The 8,579-nt window shown below is 37.4% G+C and overlaps 1 non-coding gene across 1 annotated transcript; it reads right to left on the bottom strand.

The window, feature by feature from the left end:
- Window positions 1-6,255: 6,255 nt before the first annotated feature.
- On the bottom strand, window positions 6,256-6,362 carry LOC119545062. The gene has a single exon (XR_005219039.1). It is a non-coding gene; the product is annotated as a U6 spliceosomal RNA (small nuclear RNA).
- Window positions 6,363-8,579: the final 2,217 nt, after the last annotated feature.

The raw sequence follows: 8,579 nt of genomic DNA, 5'->3' as shown, positions 1-8,579 counted from the left end.
TAAATGTTCTGCTTTCAGCAGCATAGCAGAGTCAAATGACTGACAATTACAGTTATTTCAATGATAAAGTATTTTCATTTTCAAGACGTGTATGGAGACTGGTAGAAAGTCATCCTGTTAAGAGAGAAGCATACATTTTTGTCTGTCTGGTTAGTCACTCTTCCGTTGGTGACCGAATGATGGATTCTCCCTACTGGGCTCTACCTCTTGATCCCCTGATATGCTCAAGAGAGATCAGGGAAGACTCTCCTAGAACTGAAGGTCAAACTCTTGGAAATTATTTCACCCTTTTCTATATCCATCAAATGGGAAGGGGCATTTTATCAACACATTTTCCTTAAGATGCAAAATTGAGATGAAGATTCTAAGTGTGCTTAATGATGCAGATTGGTATCTTGGGACTGTGCAAGATTTATTAATTTATTTGAATTTTGTCACATGGTAGTAAGGCTACCTTTATTCTTTGCAGTTATTATTATGTCCACCCTATTAGTGGAAGACTTCACACAGGAAAGAGTTGTAAAAGCATAAGTAAACAGCACATGCATAAAACCACACAGTTTATTTATTCTGAATTTGTTAGCACACAAAATTCAGTTGCATCATAACAAAGTTTATTCATTGCAAAATCTCCATGAGATAAGCAGGGAATTTTCCACCTGTTTTACAGTTGAGGAAACTGAGGCTCAATGAAATTAGTTGACTTTCCCACAGATCTAGAACTCAGGTCTTCTAACCTCTAGGGCACTGGACAAGAAGTTGACAGCCCTGGCCCTGACTCTCAGTCCAATGTTCTGGATTCTGGCCCTCAGTTTCTGCCGAGGTGTTTATCTGTGAATTTTCTTTGCATACATGTTTGCAGAAATTTGGAAGCACTTGTCTCCCAGATACAGGAAAGTGAAATTTGAGAGGGCAGGGGGGAAATATGCCTTCTTGGAAAATAACCACATGAGAGTCAACTGTTATTTAGAAAAGAAAGCCCTGTGTTCCATGAGATAGAAGATGAGTAGATTTGGTGCACAGAAGAGGAAATCCTTTACTGAGAGGGTACTAGAAGACTAGAAGTTTTCTAGAACCTCACCACTGGCTGAAGATGAGGTATTAAAAAAAAAAACAAAAAAATACATGTGTTAGAGTTTTCCAGAGAAACAGAATCAACAGGATATAAATATTAAGAGATTATTATAGGAATTGGCTCACATGACCTTGGGGATTGGCAAGTCCAAATTCTGTAGGGCAGGCCGCAAGTTGGAAACTCCCATGAAGGTGAGGTTGAACTTCCCAGGAGAAGCTGACTTGCTGAAGTAAAAGCAGGAATTCTTTCTGATTTCTGAAATCTTCAATCCTGGCTTTAAGAACTCCAAATAATTAGATGAGGAGACTCCCCTCATTGCTGAGGGAAATCTTTGTTGATTATAGATACAATCAGTTGTGGATGCGATCAACTGAGTCCAGAATATTTTATCAGCTTTCTCAGATATGGTACAGAAGGGGAGAAGAGCAGAGTGAGGCTTGAAAGCTGTTAGCAGTCTAATATCAAAATAAAGTCAGATTACATATTACAGGCATGAAACCCAAGATCCCACAAACAGATTCAGAATCCAGGCTGAATGAAGTTACACCAGTGGAACATGTCCTTATCTGACATAATAATCTTAGTGTTATTATTGATTTTAAAATGCAAAAAAAAAAAGAAAACACAGAAATTATTTAACAATGCATGTTAAGTGTCCACATTCTAGGCATTTCTTAGAGCCTTAAAAGAGGAGTGATGATTCTTTGTTAATGGGATTACAAGTATCAGAGCTGCATTGAAGGTGAACAGGATTGAAAGGGGTTGTTTAAGGCATGTATCCCAGAGATCAGCATTACAAATATAGATAGGTGCTTGCATGATACACTTTAAAGGTACGCCAGTGGTACAGAGAGTTGACAACAGAGTGGTATACGGGAAAAATCTACTTATTGCATACTAGGGACTATAATTAATAGGAATACCTTACTACTACCACACAAATACTAGGGACAAATAATTAAGGGCTGAAAAGAGTTATGGAGTAAAAGTTTGGGGTCATGAGGATTGTTTAAAATGGAGAGTCATGAGGATTGTACAACTAAGTGATGATAATGTGGGATGGATTATCGTGGACAGAACATATGCTATGTGAACTTAGGAACCCCCTACTTTATAAGTCAAGCCCTCAATCTTGAGGCTTGCTCTTGTGAAACTTAAGGTTGTAAAGGGGAGGCTAAGCCCGCCTATAATTATGCCTAGGACTCATTTCCAGAGAACCTCTTTTGTTGCTCAAATGTAGACTTTCTCTCTCTAAGCCCAACTCTGCAAGTAAATTCATCACCCTCCCCCCAACGTGGGACAGGACCCCCCAGGTAAGTGAGTCTCCTTGGCAATGTGGTACATGGATTCCGGGAATGAGCCTGACCCTGGCACTGAGGGGTAGAGAATGCCTTTTTGACCACAAGAGGGAAAAGAAAGGTAACAAAATAAGGTTTCACTGGCTAAGAGATTTCAAATAGAATTGAGAGGCTGTCCTGGAGGATACTCCTATGCAAGCTTCAGCTAGATATACCAAATGGACACAGTATGATAAGCCCAAGTCAACAATAGTCCCGAAAACACTAAAGTCCAGGTCCCTGTCCAAGACTCTAAAAATTTCACTCACTAAGTTTATTCTTCAGAAACTTAAATCCCCCAGAGAGCTCCTATGCCAGCTATGTCCCAAAACCTAGGGGCAATAGCCTCTTCAAGAACATCAACCAGTTGCATCCCCTTTTCCCATAATGTCAAAACACTTTTCAACATGAACAAGTTAGGGTGGTGTTCTAGTTTGCTAATGCTGCTGGAATGCAAAACACCAGAGATGGATTGGCTTTTATAAAAGGGGGTTTATTTGGTTACACAGTTACAGTCTTAAGGCCATAAAGTGTCTTAGGTAACACATCAGCAATCAGGTGCCTTCACTGGAGGATGGCCAATGGTGTCTGGAAAACCTCTGTTAGCTGGGAAGGCACGTGGCTGGCGTCTGCTCCAAAGTTCTGGTTTCAAAATGGTTTTCTCCCAGGACATTCCTCTCTAGGCTGCAGTTCCTCAAAAATGTCACTCTTAGTTGCACTTGGGGTATTTGTCCTCTCTCAGCTTCTCCAGCGCAAGAGTCTGCTTTCAGCAGCCGTCTTCAAACTCTCTCTCATCTGTGGCTCCTGTGCTTTCTTCATAGTGTCCCTCTTGGCTGTGGTAAGCTCGCTCCTTCTGTCTGAGCTTATATACTGCTCCAGTAATCAAGACCCATCCTGAATGGGTGGGGCTATGACTCCATGGAAATTATCTCATCAGAGTTATCACCTACAGTTGGGTGGGTCACATCCCCATGGAAATACTGAAAGGATTCCAATCTAATCAGCACTAAAACCTCTGCCCCACAAGATTCCATCAAAGTACATGGCTTTTTCTGGGGGACATAATACCTTCAAACCAGCACAGGTGTTCACTGCCTAGACATCCCTGAAGATCAGGAAAATGATTAAACTAGAGGAAGGGATGGCAACAGACAAGATAGACTTTAACAAAGGATTATGAATACTGAATCTCTTCATAATTTTCTTTTTCTTAGTTGCTAGGGTATTAGAATAACTGGAAGAAAAGAACTGAAATGGTGGAACTGTAACCCATAACATTCTTGAAAATTTCCTACATAACCACTTGTTAAATCGTACTTTGAAAGTTATTACCTTTTTGCATATATGCTGTATTTCACAATAAGGAAATAACTGAAACTGTGGAACTGTAACCCATAACATTCTTTGAAATTTGCTTTCTAACTACTTGTTAAATAGTACTTGGAAAGTTATCATTTCTATGTAAATATGTTATAGTCCACAATAAAATAAAGAGGTGCTGACAGAAAATTGATTTGCTTAATTGAGACAAACATCAGGTTAGATGGCGGTGTTCTCTGATATCACACAGCACTAGCTTAAAAGATTGTAGAGAGAAATGGAAAGATAGAAGGGACATAGTTTGACTTTTTCTGGGGCCTGCTCTAAGACAGCTGTTCCTTAACAGTCTATTTCCATGCTGCTTAGTATCTAATTTGGGGAAACAGAAGGATTAGCAAAACACTGTTGTTTATATTATTCTTGTCTAATTTCTGATAGTCAAGAAGTTTTATTTATTTAACTTTTGCACAACCCTCCTAATTTCTCTTACCCAAATAACAATCAGCCAATGAAACATATGTTTAAGTTTTTTGATGATTTATAATTAAAAATATAGATAACAATAAATCTGCCATACCTAGAGACTAATATAAAGAACACTCATATATCCATCAACTAGTTTTAACCAATTTTAACATTTTGCCTTATTCTCTTCAGATACTTTTATTGTCATTTTAAATATTAAAGATAGAGTTGAAATGAGTTGTATTCACTCCCCCAATTCCATTCTGAACCCCTTCCTCAGAGGAAATCACTCCAACAAGTTGGTGTTTATTATTTATTTGCATGTTTTACACATTTTATTACATAGCTATTTATCCATAAAAAACCTATAGTTATTTTTGAATGGTTTTAAAAAATCTGAATGGTATCATGCGTTATGTATTATGGTAGGCAGAATGCCAAAATAACCTCCAATGACCCCATGCCCTTGTATAATTCCCTCCCCTGGAGTAAGGGCAGTACCTGTGAATATGATGGACTGTCACTGTCATGATTATGTTACATTAAACATTATGTGGCAAAGATAAAGTGATTTTGCAGATGTAATTAAGGTCCATATCAGTTCACTGTGAATAAATAAAAAAGGAAATTATTGTGTGGGCCTGACCTAATCAGGTGAGGCCATTAAAAGAGGGTCTAGAGGTCAGAGCCTCTCTCTCCAGCTGTTCTTGAAGAAGCAAGATGTTAGGAGTTCTAGAGCTGCAAGGAAATTAAGTCCACCAGCAACCACCTGACCTTGGAAAAGGACTCTGAGCCTCAGATGAGACCCCAGCTCTGGTCAACACCCCAATTAAAACCTTTGAGACCCTGAGTAGAGGGAGGGCCCAGGTAAGCTTTGTCCCAGACTTCTGGCCTCTCTGGAATCTGTGGGATAATAGCTATGCTATACAACAATATAAAACCAATACATATCTTTTTATCCTTATGAATATATTTTGACTTAAAATTTATTTTGCCAGCTATTAATATCTGTCTCAGTTTTCTTTTGGATAATACTGACCTGGCATATGCTTCTTCTTTCCATTCTATTGGTTTATGTTTTTTAAATAACATTTTATGTTATCTCTTCAAAACACAGTAATTCATACAATGATGTATTTATGTCAGTTATGAAGAATAACTAAATACTTGAATAATTTTTACCTTTTAAAAAAAATAAAACCATCAAATCCTGTGTTTCCCTCTAAAAACTGGTTTTGCTTCATCCTACAAGATTTTCCTCCAAAAATTTTTGTATGTAGTATTTTTCATAATATATATGTAGTATATTTGATATGCAGCATTTATATACTACATGTTTGGTGCTCTACAGTTTCATTATTATGTTTCCAGTCTGGATTTTTAAAAGTATATCTTATCAAGATATGTTGTACTTCCTAGTGGATTCAGGCTTTACATCAGATCTGACAATTCATTGTCATTACCTCTTCAAATACTGCCTCTTCTCAATTCTCTCTGTTCTCCTCTGAGACTCAATTAACATTAGATCTTCTACATTTCCTCCCTGTATTCCTTCATATCACTTTATATTTTCTCTCTCTGTGAATTATTCTGTGTATTTTCTCCAGCTATATTCTGCAGAATTTTTTTCACTTTATTCCCTTGTTTTTAATCTTCAATTTAATACACCCATGGAAATTTTAACCTCAAAACTATGGTTTTCATTTCAAGTAGTGCATCTGCCTGTTCTCTCCTGACAGTCCCTTGGGTGCCTATATGTGTGACGCTATCATTTATCTCTAAACATTCATGAACAGCTAATATATGCCACGTATCTGAAAAATCCAACATTTGTAGTTGTTGTGTTCTGCTGTTTGTTGTTTCTACTGACTCCCACACCTGATAGCCCACCTTATTCTGTGCTTAGTGATATTTTTTTCTTTATTAGAGAAGTTGTGGGTTTACAGAATAATCAGGTATAAAATACAGGATTCCCATATACCACCCTATCATTAACACCTTGCATTGGTTTGGACCATTTGTTACAATTGATGATAGCACATTTTTATAATTATGCTTAAAAATATGGAATGCTTCACAAATTAGCATGTCATCCTTGTGCAAGGGCCATGCTAATCTTCTCTGTATCATTCCAAATTTAGTATATGTGCTGCCAAAGTGAGTGCTTTGCTTAGTGATCTTTGATTTTGACTTAATGGATTCATCTGGGTTTCTAAGTCAGGGAAAATTTCCTATAAAGAAGAGTTTATTCTGCTGATAGCCATTACCATTGATTTGGGACCATTTCACACAAATCTATCACCATTCTCCACATTAAATACCAGGCTCAGTTTCTCCAACTAATTCTTGTCTCCAGACTTATTAACTGAACAATAAGTTTCTTATAGGCATTCACCATGAGGGCAAATGCACACAAGCCAGGAGAATGCTGCCTTGTCCCCAGATTCCCAGCTCTAGATTATTTTGAGGGAAAGGTCTCCAAGGACCTCTTTTGGACGGCCAGCAATGAATCCAGAAGGCTTTTTTGTGCACAATTTATTTATTCTATGGCAGGAATTCATCCAAATGCTAGAAATGGAATGTTGCATCCTATTGCTTTGTTTTTGACCAGACTGTGTCATTTTGATATAAATCCTAATAATGGCATGTAGCTGCATTTCATTACTTACTGAGCATGATAGTCTCTTTCTTTTAACAGACAAGGTTAAAACTGTATGGCAACAAACTGGATAATGTAGAGGAAATGGACAATTCCTTGGAAACATATGAACAACCTAGACTGACCAGAGAAGAAACAGAAGACTTCAACCAACTAATCACAAGCAAAGAGATCCGATTTGTCATCAAAAAGCTTCTCACAAATAAATGCCCAGGGCCAGATGGCTTCACAGGGGAATTCTATGAAACTTTCCAAGAAGAACTGAAACAAATCTTACTTAAACTCTTTCAAAACATTGAAGAAAATGGAACACTACCTAACTCATTTCATGAAGCTAACATCAGTCTAAACCAGGCAAAGATGCTACAAAACAGGAAAACTACTGGCCAATCTCCCTAATGACTATAGATGCAAAAATCCTCAACAAACTACTTGCAAATCGAATCCAAAGACAAATTAAAAAAATCATACACCATGACCAAGTGGGGTTCATTCCAGGCATGCAAGGATGGTTCAGCATAAGAAAATCAATCAATGTATTGCAACACATTAACAAATCAAAAGAGAAAAATCAAATGATCATCTCAATAGATGCTGAAAAAGCATTCGACAAAATCCAACATCCCTTTTTGATAAAAACACTTCAAAAGGTAGGAATTGAAGGAAACTTCCTCATTATGATAAAGAGCATATATGAAAAACCCACAGCCAGCATAGTACTCAATGGTGAGAGACTGAAAGCCTTCCCTCTAAGATCAGGAACAAGACAAGGATGCCCGCTGTCACCACTGTTATTCAACATTGTGCTGGAAGTGCTAGCCAGGGCAATCTGGGAAGACAAAGAAATAAAAGGCATCCAAATTGGAAAGGAAGAAGTAAAACTGTCATTGTTTGCAGATGATATGATCTTATATCTGGAAAACCCTGAGAAATCGATGATATAGCTACTAGAGCTAATAAACAAATTTAGCAAAGTAGCAGGATACAAGATTAATGCACATAAGTCAGTAATGTTTCTATATGCTGGAAATGAACAAATTGAAGAGACACTCAAGAAAAAGATACCATTTTCAATAGCAACTAAAAAAATCAAGTACCTAGGAATAAACTTAACCAAGCTGTAAAAAAACCTATACAAAGAAAACTACATAACTCTGCTAAAAGAAATAGAAGGGGACCTTAAAAGATGGAAAAATATTCCATGTTCATGGATAGGAAGGCTAAATGTCATTAAGATGTCAATTCTACCCAAACTCATCTACAGATTCAATGCAATCCCAATCAAAATTCCAACAACCTACTTTGCAGACTTGGAAAAGCTAGTAATCAAATTTATTTGGAAAGGGAAGATGCCTCGAATTGCTAAAGACACTCTAAAAAACAAAAACGAAGCGGGAGGACTTCCACTCCCTGACTTTGAAGCTTATTATAAAGCCACAGTTGTCAAAACAGCATGGTACTGGCACAAAGATAAACATATACATCAATGGAATCGAATTGAGAATTCAGAGATAGACCCCCAGATCTATGGCCGACTGATTTTTGATAAGGTCCCCAAAGGCACTGAACTGGGTCATAATTGTCTTTTTCAACAAATGGGGCTGGGAGAGTTGGAGATCCATATCCAAAAGAATGAAAGAGGACCCCTACCTCAAACTCTACACAAAAATTAATTCAAAATGGATCAAAGATCTCAACATAAAAGAAAGTACCATAAAACTCC

Source organism: Choloepus didactylus, chromosome 9, assembly GCF_015220235.1.
Source record: "Choloepus didactylus isolate mChoDid1 chromosome 9, mChoDid1.pri, whole genome shotgun sequence".
Classification (NCBI taxonomy): Eukaryota; Metazoa; Chordata; class Mammalia; order Pilosa; family Megalonychidae; genus Choloepus; species Choloepus didactylus.
The sequence above is the reverse complement of the archived record's forward strand: the minus strand, read 5'-3'. Positions and strand labels throughout refer to the sequence as shown.